Source organism: Passer domesticus, chromosome 21 (genome assembly GCF_036417665.1).
Source record: "Passer domesticus isolate bPasDom1 chromosome 21, bPasDom1.hap1, whole genome shotgun sequence".
In the NCBI taxonomy this organism is placed as follows: Eukaryota; Metazoa; Chordata; class Aves; order Passeriformes; family Passeridae; genus Passer; species Passer domesticus.
This window is the reverse complement of record NC_087494.1, coordinates 8291410-8307873: the sequence shown is the minus strand read 5'-3', so window position 1 is coordinate 8307873 and position 16464 is coordinate 8291410. Positions and strand designations below refer to the sequence as shown.

General features: G+C 49.4%; 1 long non-coding RNA gene across 1 annotated transcript; it reads left to right on the top strand.

The window, feature by feature from the left end:
• Positions 1-3910: 3910 nt before the first annotated feature.
• Positions 3911-9251, top strand: LOC135284842 (uncharacterized). The gene is made up of 2 exons (XR_010349957.1): positions 3911-3942; positions 4131-9251. It is a non-coding gene; the product is annotated as an uncharacterized LOC135284842 (long non-coding RNA).
• Positions 9252-16464: the final 7213 nt, after the last annotated feature.

Genomic DNA, 16464 nt, shown 5'->3' with positions numbered 1-16464 from the left:
GGCAATGAGGTTGGTAAGGGGTCTGGAACACAAGTTTTGCGAGGAGCAGCTGAGGGAGCTGGGTTTATTTATCCTGGATAAAAGGAGGAGGCTCAGGGGAGACAAGGCAATGTCAGGGCACATGTAGGACTTGATGATCTCCAAGGACTTTTCCAACCTTGCTGGTTCTGGGATTCTCTGAAACCACCCTTGCAGCAGTTGCACGATGAGCCCTGGGCCTCCTCTTCAGAAGCTCCAGCAGCCCAGGTGCCTCAGCTTTTCCTCCCAGCCCAAAGCCCATCCTGTCAGTCCTGCAGAGCCTCTGCAGCTCCTCCTCATTGCCCAGAACAGGGAGCCCCACAGGCAGACACAGCAGCCCAGATGTGCCCCCCTGGCCTGGGGTGCCTCTGGCAAGGGAGCAGCACCAGGCACTGCAGGAGCCTGCAGACAATTCCTGCAGCACTTGGAGGATGATCCTGCTCCCCAAGGGACGTTCCCATGGTGCCAAGTCAGGAACTGCAATGGGGAGTGGGGCCAGAGAGGAAAGGGCAAACAGGGATGGGCTGTTTGCAGGGGAGGGAACAGGGGTGGGCAAGAGGAAGAAATTTGTAACAGGAACAGTAAAGAAAGCAAAGGTGAAGCCAAGGAAATGCTCAGGGCAGTTTGGGGGTGGCTGCCAGGCAGCCCTGGCTCTGAGCAACAGCGTCTGCAGTGGCACAGGAAACTCCCAGCTAATGGGAACAAACTTTATGGCTGACTGCAGAGGCCAGGACAAAGCTGAGTGCTTTCCCTGGTGTCCCCCAGCCCTTGCTGGCCCCAGGGGCTGATGGCATTTGTGCTCCCTCAGGTTCATGTCCCCACAAGCAACAGCATGGGGGTGCTCCTGCCTGCTCTGTGCAATGCAAACAGGGGCTCCTGAGCCAGTGCTGCCGTGGCTGTGCCTGCAAGGATGCAGCACCTCTGTGAGCTGGGGGAGAGGCCAGGGCTGCAGAGGGGGGATGTTGTTGGCAGCTCCATCAGGACGCTCTGGGACGCTGCCCTGGGCTGTGCAGCGCCCTTGGGATGGATCAGCCCCTGCTCTGCTGCTCCTTCCCATCTCCCCAGGGCCCTTGCAGAGCCCCAGCCATGCTGTTTGTCCCCAGCCTGCCCACGGCCAGCCTGGGGCTGCTCAGCCTGGGGCTTTTCTGTGCTGAGCATTGGCCTGGCCGTGTTCTTGAGAGAGCCTGGGCAAGGAGCCTGCAGCCCCCAGGGCCTGGCCTGAGGCATCAGCGCTGCCCCAGCAGTACCCATGGCCTGTCCCTGCTGCAGCCCTGGCACTGCCACCCCCAGGACTGTGCCCGGCCCTGAGAGCACTCAGGCCCTGCAGCAACACCAGGGCCACCAGGGCAGCGGGGCAGGGCCACGGCAGCAGCACTGGCAACACCAAGTGCTGCTGCTGCTGCTGGGCACAGCTGCTGTGCCAGCACTGATCTGCCCCAGCTCTGCACACCGACATTGCTGCTGCAGCTCTAGAGAAGGCAACAAAAGGGATCTCTGGAGAAAACTCTGCTGGGAGATCCTTTAGTTCCTTTAAAGCCACTGAGAGCACAGCTCCTCATTGTCACAGTCTGCGGCCACTGAATGTGGAGAGAAACAAAGTCAGAAATAGCAGAAACAATGATCTAGATTTAGGAAGAATATTAAAAAAAAAAAAAAAGAGACAGGGAAATCAAAGAACCAAACCAGCAGAACTATCAAAAATTAATTTTGTTACAAGTGATTTGCAGAAATTGGCAATCAGTTTAATGCTTCCTAAGATGTCCAGTCATCAGTCTCCACACCGCAGCCTTGAGCTCCTGGTTCCTCAGGCTGTAGACGAGGGGATTCAGGGCTGGAGGCACCACCGAATACAGAACTGACACCAACAGATCCAGGCATGCAGAGGAAATGGAGGAGGGTTTCAGGCAGACAAATACTGCAGTGCTGAGAAATGCATTTCTCCTGCATTTTTCCTTTTCAGATTCTTTCAGTCATCTCCTGAGAGGTACAGTTTGTTCTGGGGCTTTTCATGAATTGATTTTACTCTTGATTTAGATGGAGATTTTAGAATTGATTTCAGATGTAGCAGAATCTGAAGTGAGCACAGAAACAAACTCCCTCTGTCAGCCCATTTTCATCTTCTAGATCACTTTCAAGATGTCCTTGGGGGTGTTGGAATGATTATCACACAGCTCTCCACTTCTGGCTGCAGGCTCTGCAGATTGTTTCTCTGCATTCAGTCAGGCTTGCATTCCCTAGGAGTTCTTGGTAGCCTGTCATGTTTTCTTGGGGTAGAACAGTAACAATGAAAACCTTACCAATGGCACAACTGCCCAGCCCACAAGGAAAAGAAAAGAACAAGCTGTCAAGTTCTTCAAATATTTGTCCTGCTTTGCTGCAAGTGTGCTGCACACACAGTGTGGAAAGCCAAGAGAAGCTGCAGTTGGTGGCACACCTTGTGATAGAAGCTGCACCTCATTCTTCAGGAAAGGTTCTTGGAAAAAGCATACAGGACTGAGGAGAAGTTTCTGGAAAAACTGAAAGAGCTTTTAAGAAATTAAATGAAATTTGAAACAATTCAAGACATTTTTCTCTGTTTATTTTTTCCCCCTCTTTTCCATCTTGCACTAGTTGTCCATCCCATTAATTCCAAACAGATCTCACCGCTAAGATCCATGACTTGGCATGTTTTAGACATTTTAAGATACCATGACCTACACACAGTTTGGCTTCCCCTGTTTTTCATGGAAAGCAATGCTGGAGAGGTAAGTGCAGTGCTTGTGTCAGGTACAAATTCTGCATTCAGGGAATGCGCTCTGAGAGTGTTTGACCCTCAGCAGGGACAATGCACAGCAGGGACCGAGGGGATTCCTGAGCCACTGTGCAGGAGTCCAGACTCTGGCTCTTAGCTGAACTCGGCAAAGTTCCCGTGTTTGGACAGGCTCAGGGGCTGCCCTCGGGGAACATGGGGCTCGGGGCGGGGGCGAGCGGGCAACGGACAAACGGACACGGGGACAAACGGCCCCGGAGCTTCAGTTGCAGCAGCGGCAGCAGCGGCAGCAGCGGCAGCAGCGGCAGCAGCAGCGGCAGCGAGAGAAGAAACTTCAGATTCCCTTCTCCTCTCCCTCTCCCTCCCCGCTGTCCCGTATCTCTCCCACTCTCCCTTTCCCGGTCTCCTCTCCCCGCCTCCCTCTCCCCGTGCCGGGCCGGGCCATGCCCCCGGCCCGCCCCCGGCCCCGGCGGGGCTGCCCCGTGCCCGCCCCCGGCCGTCCCGCCGCCGTTGTGTCTCAGCCCGGCTCTGGCCGTGCTGGCGCTGGCGCTGCTGGGCGGGGTTCAGTGCCTGGGGCTGGGGCGGCATCGCCGGCTTTTGGCTCCGCCTGGCGCGAGCCCGAGCCCGGCCCCGAGCCCGGCCCCGGCCCCGGCTCCTCCCGGGGCCCGCGGAGGACACAGGCGGCGCAGCCGCTCCCGCCGCCTCCGCTGCGGCTTGCCCGGCCCGAGCTCCGCCGCTCGGCAGCACGGCCCCCGGCCCCGAGCCGCTGCTGTCCCGTTGCAGGGAGCGAACGCCGGGGGATGGCCGGGCCGGGGCGGGTGAGGGGCGCTCGGGGGCCGTTGCTGGCCCCGGGCCGAGCGCTGACAGCCGCGTCCCGCCCGCAGGGAAGGCGCAGCAGCGCCTGAAGGAGCGGTACCGGCTGGGCTCGCTGCTGGGCCGGGGCGGATTCGGCAGCGTCTTCGCAGCAACGCGACTCTCGGACGGCGCCCCGGTGAGCGGCGGGGCCGGCGGCGGGCGCAGGAGGAAGGGGAGGAGGAGGAGGAGCAGGGGGGAGGAGGCGGGAGGAGGATGGTGCTAGGCAGGGTGGACAGCGAGCTGAGCCCACTTCTGCACTTGGCTTGCAGGTAGCCATCAAAAGGGTGCCACGGAACCGCGTCCATCACTGGGGTGAGCTGGTGAGTGAGCGAGGTGCTGTGCTGGGCAGGGATGACCCGAGGCCCGGCAGGGTGGGAGCCGCCAGGACGCCTCGAGGGAGAGTGGGCGTGGGGCCAGCGCAGGGCGCAGAGCATCCCGGGCTGGCTGAGGGCTTCCTGACCCCCAGCACGGCATCAGCCCCACTGATGGCATCGTGCTCCTCCCGCAGCCCGACGGCACCAGCGCTCCCCTGGAGGTTGTGCTGCAGGACAAGGTGTCCAGTGGCTTCTCCGGTGTGGTCCAGCTGCTGGAGTGACCAGGACCCACCATCTTCTTTAACTGGAGCTGTCAAATCTTTCAGCTTTTGTATGTTTTTGTGGATGGATTCAGAATGATCAGACAGGTTCATACAACACACAATCCTTCACATTCCTCACAACCATGTCCATATGCCAGTGAAAGAAAATCAACTGCAGCTCTATTTTGAAGGGTAGCATGCCCAACACTATTAACATCTGTCAGCATATCACTGATTGCAGTGGATGTGGCATTAGTTTGTTTACTCAGCCAAGATCCAACCTGATCTAATTGTTTCAATGCCCTGGCTGATTGGGGTAAAAACCTGCTGAAACCCTTTTGGCAGCATTCCAAGGCATGAAATCACTCTTACAGTTTTCATGGTAGTGATGAGCAGATCTTGTTCCCCTGTGTTTCTTCTTAATGACTGCTTTAGCAGTAGGTGCTATCACAGTGAGCATTCCAGTGCTACATGGGGCACCTTCAGGGTGTGATGGGATGCCCTGCCAAGCCCTATCTCCACCAATGAACCAACATCCTTTTGGCAATTGTCGTGGATATTGGTCAGCCTCGGAAAGCACATCCCAACTGTTTGAATAATTACACCAAAACCTAGAATTTCTATATGCAAAATAATGGGGAGTAACATTGCACTTTGGAGGATCACCTTCTTGCCAATCATTAGCTTCAAACGTAAGGCAGAAATCCATTGTTAAAAGACCAAGGATTTCAAATTCTTTGGGTTCAGGTCCTGCTTTGGGAAGTTCTTTGGTCCAAACGTTCCAATCCACTACAGGATTGCTCCAATTGTCAATATCACCAGGCTTACTACTGAATTGCTTTTTGACCAAGGGCAAATCTTTTACTGGCACACTGACTAGACATGTAGAGAAAAGCTTTTCTGGTTCCAAATTAGACAAACTTATGGTGTTTGAGCCTGCTGCCTGGTGGCTAAAGTCACCCAAACATTTGGTTTTGGTTGTTCCGCTGGCAAATCTGCACTACAAGAACCAATTAAAACTAAGCAACACCAGTGTATAATTTGATTTCATTCCATCCTTTTCATGAGCTAATTTTCGGCAAAAGATCTTCCCATATATATCAATTTAAAAACTTTGGTTTTGACTTTTCATTAAAATTTTGCCTTTGAAAGTCCAATAGAGGGGATCTGTAACATAAGAAAATAAAACCCATGCCTTTGCCAAAAAAGCTCTACGAAACCAACAACTGACACATTTATAAATAGCATAAAATCAGAGTTTGCAGGTTCCACTGATGAACAAGGAACGTCAGGCATGACCTGTGATCCTTCTGTTTGGCTCACGTCTGCATACTTGAATGAATTGTCATAATTGCTTTTAATCAAGGAGAGTACATTGGCTATTTTAGGCTTGGAAATTTTCCTTTGGTTTGAAGAGGAAAGTAATAAAGTCTCTTTGGCCACCATTGATTTCACTGCCACTAGCACAGAGTTATTATTATCGTGGTGGGTGTATTTATCAAGACCCCAAGGCCCCTTGCCATTATGATTTTGGTCTATTTTTGATGGATTCTGCAAGCTGAGGTTTGAGTAGTTCCAAGTCTGTGTCTTATGTTTCTAACTGACATCTTTCAAAAGCAGAATGAGCTCTCTCATTCTGGCTTGTCAGCGTTAGAGCTTGGTTCTGCATGAACCACATTGGATAATGTTCATCTGATGCCTGGCCAAATTCCACTGTAATTCCTTGGCCTGAGGAATATCAGGAAGACCTGCTGAGCTCCATGAACACTGTCAGCTGCATGGAAGAGAACATCCTTGGCTTTACTGAAGAAACTGGAGCTCAGCTTAGGTTAGATACTCTTGAGCAGGAGAAAGGCTGGAATCATTTTCCTGAGGCCTGTGTGCCCAGAGGGACTGAGATCTGGGGAGCAGCTGGGTGTTTCTGCACATGGATGTAAGGGGACTGCCAGGCAGCTGAAGCCTTAACACAGGCAAACACTCCCCAAGTCTTCTCAGGCAACACTTTTCTTCGGGTTTCAAATTGTTCCCACTTGTCTGTCTGTGAAGATGCCCCTAAAACCACAACGCAAGCCTCTCAGAACTGGTGTTACATTTCCAGCAATGAAGAAAAGAAACCCAAAGCCAACAAAGTTTCTAAAACAATGATTTTTAGAGAGGAACTTAATTCCCTGTGCTGGAAGGCTGGACATGAGGGTGTAAATGGCTCAGTCTCTTCTGCTTCTTTTCCAGTGCTGCTGAAACACCTAGTGACCGAGTTTTTTCTCATAGCCCAAGCCACGTTCTCCACGTCACCAAGCCAGAGCCTGGTGATGTGGAGAGCCTGCCAAAACCTCCTGTTTGTTTCCTGGCACTTTTTGGGATGGGCCTACCATTAATGCATTGACTTGAGTAGCCAAATGAGCAGAGAGCGACCATAGGGATGGCACCTCTCCTTCTTCTGACCATGGAAAGTTTTCTTTTGCTGCATAAGGGAAGCTGAAATTTTCCGACTGCTGAGAGTCGAGCTGCAGGTGTTTCCTGTGTGCCCAAGCAGGCATTTTCATCCCAATACATTTCTGCAGGCATCTTAATGTGTCTGTGTGGAATTTGAGATTTAAATGTTTGTTTCCTTACCTGAGGAATACCTGGTGGATTTCCTTTCTTTCCTTCCAATTACCATTGTTTTCAAGAACAAAGGAGAGAACTTGATGAGTTTTGTTTTATGGCAGCTCTGCTTAAGGGACCAACAAGCACTGCAGAGATGCCTTTCTTGTACTAATCCTTGGAAATAGCAGAGTTAGTATAGCAAAGTCCCGCTTCCAAAAAGCCTATCAAGCTGGTGTGAATTCCCAGAGAATCAAACGTGCTTTGCTGATGTAGTTCCCACTTGTTAGGTCTGTCATTGAAATCAGCTGCCAAGGCAAGATCTGCAGGATGTTGGAAAAGCTGTGGGGTTTGGGTTTTTTGTAGGTGAAGGAAAGTCATCTCTGGGTCTCTGCCAGGGCAGAAACTGCCACTGCAGAGTGGAGCTTAAACAATGGGCTCAGGGAGAGCAGTTACAGATGGGCAAAGCAGCAGGTGGAACCTCCCTGTTTCCTTTTTCCCCAGCCTCAAATCCTGATAGGCACAGGAGGGAAACTAAAGCTGCAGGAGCCCAAGATGTTTTCACCTTGCCTGTGTGACTTCCTGAGCTGCTGCCTGCAGGCAGACGAGGCGCGGCGCTGGTCTGCCAAGGAGCTCCTGCAGGTAAAATGAAAAGGGGCTGCAGGTGAAACAAGGTGTGAAGGATGGGCTCCTCCTCCATGGAAGTCCAAGGCATCAGATGAGCCCCCTTCCTCCTCATCTCCACTCATGGTGCTCTTCAAATGGAAACAGTGAGAAATCCTAGAGTGGGTTGGGCTGGCAGGGCCCTGTAAAGGTCATCTGGTGCAAGTGTCCTGCAATGAGCAGGGACATCTTTAAAGAGATCAGATTGCTCAGAGCCATTTTCCACCTGACCTGGAATGGTTCCAGGGATGAGGCACCTACAAGCTCTTGGGGACCCCTGTGCCAGTGTGGCAGAATGTTCTAAGTAAACAAGTTCTACCTAAGACCTACTCTGATTGCATCCCCTTTGTGTTTAGAAATATTTCCCCACATTCTGTTGTAACTGGCCCTGTTCAAAAAAGGTGTCCCCCACTTTCTTCAAAGCCACCCTGAATTTTGGAAAATGGCTATAAAATCTCCTTGGGCCTGTTCTTCACACAACTGAATAACTCCACCTCTCTCTGTTTTTCCTGAAAGGAGAGGTGCTCTGTCCTCTGACTGTTTTCTGTTGCCCTGTTCTGCAATTTGGTGGTGTGCCCCATTTTATCCAATGGCAAAAGAATTGAAGTAGAGCAATGCAGGGTACAGAGACATGAAAAGGTGGTGCAGGAACCCAAGGAAGCCAGGCCTGGCTGAGTGGTCAGTGATTTGGCTGTGGGCAGGAGGGGCTGCGGGGGGCTCACTGTGAGCCTCTGAGGGGCCCTGGTTTGTGCCCACAGCCCACCCTTCGAGGTTTCTGGCACGCAAACAGGGAGAGCTGAGAGGGACTTGTCCCAGCCCCATCTGCTGCCTGGCACGCTCAAACAGACAGGAACTGCCCCAGGGTTACTGCCAGCTCGTGTGGCAGAGAGGGAAGTGCAGCAGCCAGTGCCACTGGGCTGTCCCTGCTGGGAAGGAAGGTGCCATCCAGCACAGGAGGGGCAGGGCATGGAAAGGTAGACACTGCTCTGTCTCCCTGTGGGAATCAGCCCAGTGCCTGTTGTTCAAAGACAAGGACCAATGTGAGGCTTTGGAGTTTCCTGAAAAGAAGAAACTCCAAGGACTGAAAGCACCATTTCTAGAGCACTGTCAGTGCAAAAATCCCAGCAAGATGAAAACACCTTCATAAAAGGATGAGTGGGATTCTGGGCCAGGTTTGTCTGTGATGGCAAGGTCTTGCACATGATGATTGAGGTGCAGATGGTCCATCTTTCTGGATCTTTCTAGGAGCCCTGTGAATCCTGTGAAGCACTGAGTTTGGAAAGTCATGGTTCATTGACTTCTCTTGATTTTCTTTTTTCCTTTGTGCAGCATCCATTTATAACATCTGCTGAGCCTGCATCCAGCCTGGTGCCACTGATTGTTTCCTTGAAGAAGAGGAAGGAGACAAGAAAGTGAAAATCACATCAGCACCACTTGTTTCTCAACCAGCTTAGAGCAGGATTGTAGGTTAGGACAAGGTTAAGGGTTAGGGCTTGGTTAGATTTAGGCTTGGTTTAGGCTTAGGTTTAGGCTTAGGCTTAGGTTTAGCCTTAGGCTTAGGCTTAGATTTAGGCTTAGGCTTAGGCTTAGGTTTAGGCTTAGGCTTAGGCTTAGGACTAGGTTTAGGAGTAGGTTTAGGACTAGGGTTACAGTTAGAGTTAGTGTTATGACTAGCTTTAGGTTTAGGGTTAGTGTTAGGGTTAGCATTAGCATTAGGGTTACAACTAATCTTAGGGGGTTAGGGTATGATTGTCTAATAGGTCTGCTGAGTAGGATTTGAAATTAATAAAATTTTTAAAACCAAAACTCTCCTTGTAATTTCCTTCCTTCTTACTCTGTGAATAAGCTCATGAATTCCTTGTAAATTGTCTGTTGTTTGTTAAAGGAGGAAGTCACCCCCACAGTGTCTTTGGCATGGTGTCAAATTGGGGAATGCTCTTCTTCATTTATCCTCTCCAGACCATGCTGCTTTTGGAATATGACCCACTTGTCTGGTTTTGGTCTGCTGTGGTACCTCTATTTGAGGTAGAAAGGGCAATGGCGTTTGCAGGGAAATACAATGGAGGAATGGGGCAGCCCAAATACTCTATGCGGATGCACGCTCTCTGCTGTGACTCAGGAGCATTCAAGTTCCTGCCACTTAGATTTGTATCCCCAAGTGCAATCTCTTTGGCAGAAGGAGAGCCTTGCTCAAGTGAGAAAGCAGAAGGATCAGAGAGGGGGCTCTGAAAGGTCTCCTCTGGTGCAGAGCTGGCAGCGCCTGTGAGGTGAGAGCGGGCCCGGCCTTGGCCGGGGTGCAGCCCCAGCAGAGGCCTGGCAGAGCCCGGAGCAGCCTGAGCCTGGGCAGAGGCAGGCTGGAAGGAGGCCCTTGGAGCTGCAGGAGGCAGCAGCCGGGCCCTGGGTGCCTCTTCCTGGCAGCGGGCGAATCCTCCGCTCTCAGAGCCCAGGTGGCAGCTGGCTGCTCCCGAGGGGAAGCGTAGCCGTGCTGGGCACAGCCCAGACTGGAGGCATTGGCCGTCTGGAGTCTGCCCAGGAGCAGAGAAAGGCCAGGGGCAGGCGAGGGCCGGTGGCCTGGCTGAGGATTCCTACTCTTCTGCCGGCTGCCCTGTGACTCCTGGCAAAGGGCAGCAGCGTGTGCAGCACTCTGGGCAGCGGCGCAGGGAGCCGGGCTGCTGGGCAGGCTGGAGCACAGGGCAGCGTCCTTCAGGCACGGCACTTCTGCCAGGGCAACCCAGGCCAGCCTGAGGCACTGACAGCGTGGCAGCTCACATCTGCAGGAGCCAGTGCCTCCCACAGCTCTGCCAGGAAGCGCCTGCAGGCCTGCAGTTCTGCCCTGAGCCACAGCAAAGGTGTGAAATGCAGAGTGTTTTGCAGAAATATCCAGGGCCACCAGGCCAGCCTGCTTTGTGCTCTCTGGAGCACAACAAGTGCTGTGCAATGCCCCTCTGAGCTGCTGGGAGAGAGGTGTTAGAAATAAACAAATTCTTAATTACCATTAAGTGGAGACAAAGTCATTAAAGCAAAAGAGAACCTTCTTCTTAGTAAGGATTCAACTGAGCCGGCTGTGTATCTCTGTCTCCTAAGAGCTGAACATGCACACACACCAACACAATGCTGCTTTTGATTGCTTTTCCCAGCCTCGGGTGATCCCTGTCCCCTTCCCCTTTGGCTGGGTGCTAGGCAACTTCTATTCTCTCCTGACAGCCTACTTTTCTGTCCCCTCTCCTCTTCTCCTACCTCTCTTTTATTCTGGTGTTCAAGCCTGCCCCTTTTCCAGCTCACAGCAACACCCAAGAAATCAACTGGAACAAATGCAAACCAGAACTAACACCACCTAGCACCAACAGCTTTCATTCTTTTTTCTAATAACCTTTTGGCTGCAGCAAAATATTACCTCCTAGCTCTCTGAGGGAATCATGAGCCTAATTTCAACATATTTTTGGGATGATGATGCATCTTCAGTGATTAGGTTTTCTTTTGGGAAGGGTATAAGGACATGAGTTCAAGGCTGCAGGACAAACCAGTTTTTGTTAGTTAGAAATTTTCATTATGACCATCCCATGCCTAGTTTTTAACCTTTCTGTAATATCAAATGACCTCAGTTCTGTGATTATTATATCTGCATACTGGCTGCAAAAACCCAACATTAAAAGCCATGGTCATATTTTGGTTGAAAATTAAGAAAACATGCAAATTAATATTTCAGTGATAGCAGTGGCAGACCTTTTAGGTTTAATCCTATTCCTGCTATTTTCAGAAACCTGCTCTTGACTTCAACAGGAGCTGGCATGAGTGCTTAACCATGAATAAATATGGAAGGTAGTTGTTAATGATTTTCAGCATGAAAATTATTTTATATACACTGTAAACAGAAGTGACAGGTGGCAAATAGTCAGAAAACTCTGCAACTTAAAACCTGCTGATGAAGCACTTCTGTGTATACAGACCTAGCCTTCAAACACCTCTCAAAGATCTGTGGAGTTCATGGGAACCTCTAGTGCCTTTATTTATAGTACCTTTAGTTATAAAGGTGTAAATTTTAATTTCAAGTTGTGAACAGAAAGGGAATATTTAACCACGTGCAATGTCTTTAGACACTGCAATCAAGGTTTTCTTTTGCTCTACCATACTCCAGTGTATTTGGGAAAATAATCTTTATGCAAACCTGTGTGTCAGTGTAGTTAATCACAGTGGTATTGTGTGGATGGATGTACATAAAAAGTCTTGAGACAGAAAATATAAGTTCAGACCTTGTTAATACGTAGTAATAGATTAGGAGTGCTTTGGTTGATCTGATTTGGTGGGGTTCCAGTATCTCTTATTTTAAGGCAGTCTGTAAGATATAACTCTCTACCTCACACATAAAGTAGGTGTTCTGTCAAACAAACAAAACAAAACAAAACGGCTTGAGACAATTTGAAGTTTTTTGAGAATTATAGCCCATGCCTTGTTTGTGTATAGTGACTGTTTAGTGAATTAGCACTCCCAAAAGGCAGATTTGGATGCAGCAGTGGGGAACAAAGTGACACAGATCCCCTCATGCATCTAAAGGAGATCCCTTTATTGTAAACATGGCACCCTTTTTGTGCCTTTAGTCCCAACCTGACATAACTGAAACCAAACCGAGACCTAACAGACCTGAACAGAAAGAAGGCACTCATTGGCTGGTGCTCCCAAATGTCAGAGATGAGCTTGCTGCCAAGCCCCGGGATTGACTGCCAGGGGCTTCCCCCAGTCAGATCTCTTAGGAAGCTGCAAGCATTTCACCAGCCAGATGCCGAGGGGGTGTGCAGTTCAGACCAATGAGAATATGCAGACTGGGTCTTTCAAATGCTCTGTGTGAGGGGTAGGCTGGGAAATAAACCCTCTCTGTGCCACACAAACCTTGGGGCTGAGCGATCTCTGTCTCCTGCACCCACAACCCCCAGACGTGACCTAACACGTGGTGAACCCTGAAGTGATAAGAACTCAGAAGCACAGAGCAAAGGAGACACATGGCGTTAGAGCTGGAAATCGGTGTACAACCGGATTACAAGCAGCGTAAGAGCTGGGAAACGGTGTGGGAACCAGATTACAAGAGCAACAGGCCCAAATTGGTGTTTGGAACTGGAGAAATACAGCCTGGGAGCTGGGAATGGTGACAGAGCTGATATGGTGAAAACCTGGGACTTTGCTAAGTAGCATAAAGTGCTGCGAGGTTTCTAGCCCTGTATTTGTGGACTGGAATCACTTAGGAGACCATGGGAGCTTGGATGTCAGGACCAGAAAACTCTGTAACGAAGGTACTGATTTTCGTCCTCCAAAGAAGAGAAATAAACCATGATGAGTGAGCTCTACAAGCTTTATTCACATGGTGCGAAAACCATGAGCTGCACGTATCAAAAGGGGATGCTTTAGATTTGCCCTTTTGGGAGAGGGATGGACAAAATATATTTGAGGCAGTCTCATTTGGCGATGATGCAGCCATCGGTATTATAAAACCATGGACACTTGTTCTGGACTTATTAAAGAACTGGATTATGAAAGGCAAAGGGGGAAGGGCAGCAGAGCAGCCGCCCCTTCGTTCCACCCTGTGTGTGAGCTGGCATTGCCGCGAGACACGGCAGGCCCCGGCCGCTGTGAAAACGTGCTCTGCTACTGGGACTGTGGCTGACCAATGTGGAGCGGCTGTGGGAACCAGCACAGCCCCAGGGAGTGGGGGAATCCCGGAAAACAGAGACCATCCGGGGGCTGCCGGAGCCAAGGACACCGGTGTCGTCCAGAGGGCCGGTGGCGCCGATTGCACAATCCAGACACGTGGAGAGATGGCGGCCGCCACAGTCCCGGCAGCCGACCCGGGCGGGCACACCACGCCGCCCTGCCCTGGGGGAGCAGACCATGTGGGGAACGCTTCTGCTCCCCACCGGGGACACCATGCCATGCAGCCGCTCCGAGCCCTCCCGGGTTACAGGGGAATTCCGCAGCCATTACACCGTGCCGCTGAGATCGCCCCCCACCATTCGCACCGGGGCCGCCGCAATTCCCATCACCATGGAAACCGAGTGGACTGGCTCCAAAGTCACCCCTCCCTGGAGCCCAGCGTGTCTGCATCGGGAGTGTCCCTGCCCCCGAGCCCCGAGCCTGCCTCCAAGGTCGGATCTGAGAAGAGCTGCAGACACCAAAGCCAGAAGCAGAGTGTAGGAAAAGCCCCTGCGGGGGCCCAACCAACAAAATATAGTGGAAAGAAGCGTGCGAGGGTGTGGGACCGTGTCAGCAATAGCAAGCAAGCCGTCCTGAAAAGATGCTGCTGGCCACATGCCACGGCCATTTCACAGCAGCTGAGAGAGGGCCACTTTCTCACCAAGTCCAACAGAAAGCCAACATTGCCCTACAAAGCTTTTCAAATCAAGGCTATCATGTTCCAAAAACTCTAACAACCACACTGAAGGGTTATCACACAAAAGTTAGAAAAATGTACAACTGTTTGTAAAATATGCCTTAGAGTTCATAGAACAATACTCATTATGACTGTTTGCAATTGTTAGGACCAAAATCAATAGGCCTATAATTGGGAAAATGTGCTATTTCTTCTTCAGGCAATAACTGCTGTGCATCAAGGAAGCCTTAGTATGTCTATTAATATGTGTTTTCCTAGTACTCCTACTAATTATTATTGCCTTGTTTCAAGAAGGATGGTTAAGATCCAAGGGATATCCACTAAGATACTAATTTTTAAAAAAAATATCAATTTGTCATAACCAAATTACTGCTGCAAAGTTCTTTCACTGAAGTTCTACCACTTGTCATCATTTTGTCCTAGATTGCAAGGTAATGTGTGTATTCTATTTGCCATCTGTTAGAGGTGTGGCTCTGTTATCTTCTCTTAATTGGGCAGTTTTCTTTATCTCTTCCATGACCAATCCTCCCTCTGGGGACACATCTGCTGTTAATGGGCCATTGAGTGCCACAGCATGACTGATAAAACTACATCATCCCACATTGTGAGAAGCTCTGCCCAGAGGGAGGAGCCAAGCATTCCTAACTGGATATCATCTGAGATTTTGGACACCAGGACAGCCTTTTCCACTGGATTCCCAGAAGAGCAGCTGCCTTTTCCACTGGATTCCCAGAGGAAGACCAGGCCCATCTACACCACCACTGGATCTTGAGAGGATGACTACACCTTTCTACAGGATCACTGCTTCAACAGAACTACACCTGACACTCCAGGAGGACGGCAGCCATCATTCCAATTGGACTGCTACCAACCCCCTGACCAACAGGTGTCTCTTGGAGTGTTGGAGGACACAAGGCAGATGATGGACTTTGGACCTGGTTAACATAAGAGATTTGATAACAGGATGCCTTGGCAAAAGCAAATGGAACTTTGAAAGTTAGACTTAGATTGCAAGAAGATTAAATCAAAGAGGTTTACCAGAAAAAGAAAATCCCATTAAACTCTGCAAGCAGGAGATGTTGTTATATGCATAAGTTTGTGTATGTGATTTTAACCTAATCATTGTAGTACACATTACTAGTCTCCCTGAAGTAGTATATAATATAAAAGTGTTTGTATCCCACAATAAAATTGGATTCTATCACTGAGTCAGTCTTCCATCTCTCTCCATCGCTGACAGGTGTCAGGTTGTATTCTGACTCTGGCAGTGTTGTTTTGTATTACTGCATTGTTTATTTGACTTTTATTTTCTTCCCTAATAAAGAACTGTTATTCCTGCTCCCGCATCTTTGCCTGAGAGGCCCCCTTAATTTCAAAACTACAACAATTTGTAAGGAGGGGTTTCACATTTTCCATTTCAGTGGAGGTTTCTGCCTTCCTCAGCAGACATCTGTCATTTCAAACCAAGACACATTTTAAAAGTTAAAAGTCATCTATTAAATCACTAACAAAATGTATAACTTTTAACAAGGGGAGAAGGGTGGATTACTTGCACTGTTATTCATGTCTAAAGTTTTCGTGCACTAGATATTAGTAAAAGTTTGTTTTTAAAGTATAAATACAAAAAACCTCCCCCAACCAAGCTCATGATCCTGATCAAGCCATGAACTTGGCTGGTAAAGAAAAATATATTATTAAACCTAGATTCTCTTTTTCCGTTGAGAGAAATGAAAAAAGCCTCATCCAGAAGAGGTTTTTCTCAGGTTCTCATAGTGAAAAAGAGACTCAGGCAGAGCTCAAAACCCATGTTTTGTCCTTATTTTTATTTATTATACAAAGAAAAAAGGGGAAAAAGGGGTTGTTGTGAAGGTGCATCTTTGACTCTTAAGTAAATAATATAACAGTATAATAACCCTATGATATTCAGCTGCCTAAAATACACTTCAGTGGAAACCACAGACAAGCATCCTGAAGTCTACCTACCTCATGGACAGTTCATATAAGAACTTGATTTGTTTACAATCTATTCCTTAAAATATTAGACCACATCCTATTGTAACTGGTCCTGTTAAAAAAGCTGTCTCCCACTTTCTTCAAAGCCACCCTGAAGTTTTGGGAAGTGGAGCTAAAGTCTTCCTGGGGCCTGTTCTTCACAAAGCTGAATAACTCCATGTCCCTCCACATTTCCTGAGAGGAGAGCATTGCTGGCCAGGGGTCTGTGTCAATCCATGAACGGGACGGGAATGCTGAGGAACGCGCCTCGAGCTGTTTGTTTTCCAGCTGTTTGGTTTCCACTCTCATTACATGGTTATGACAATGGGAAGATGCCAGCAGCTCATGTCCCCGGCAGCACACAAAGAACTTAATGTTACCTTACCTTAAAAAAGTAAACTTTTTTGACCAATCCCACAAAGCAAAAGCATATTGACAATAGTTCTATCCAACCCCTAGAAGCACAGGTACCTTTTGTTCAAACAATGCTTGCTTATTTGGAATGAAATACCCATTGTAAGCCTTAAAGTACAATGCACAGAGCTCCATTATTAAGCTCAGAAGTTCCTAATATCTCACTAGATATACTTTTCTGTAGCTTAGGGAGTTATTCTAGCCAAGCGTTACTACAAAGACCATTGTTCCATTTGT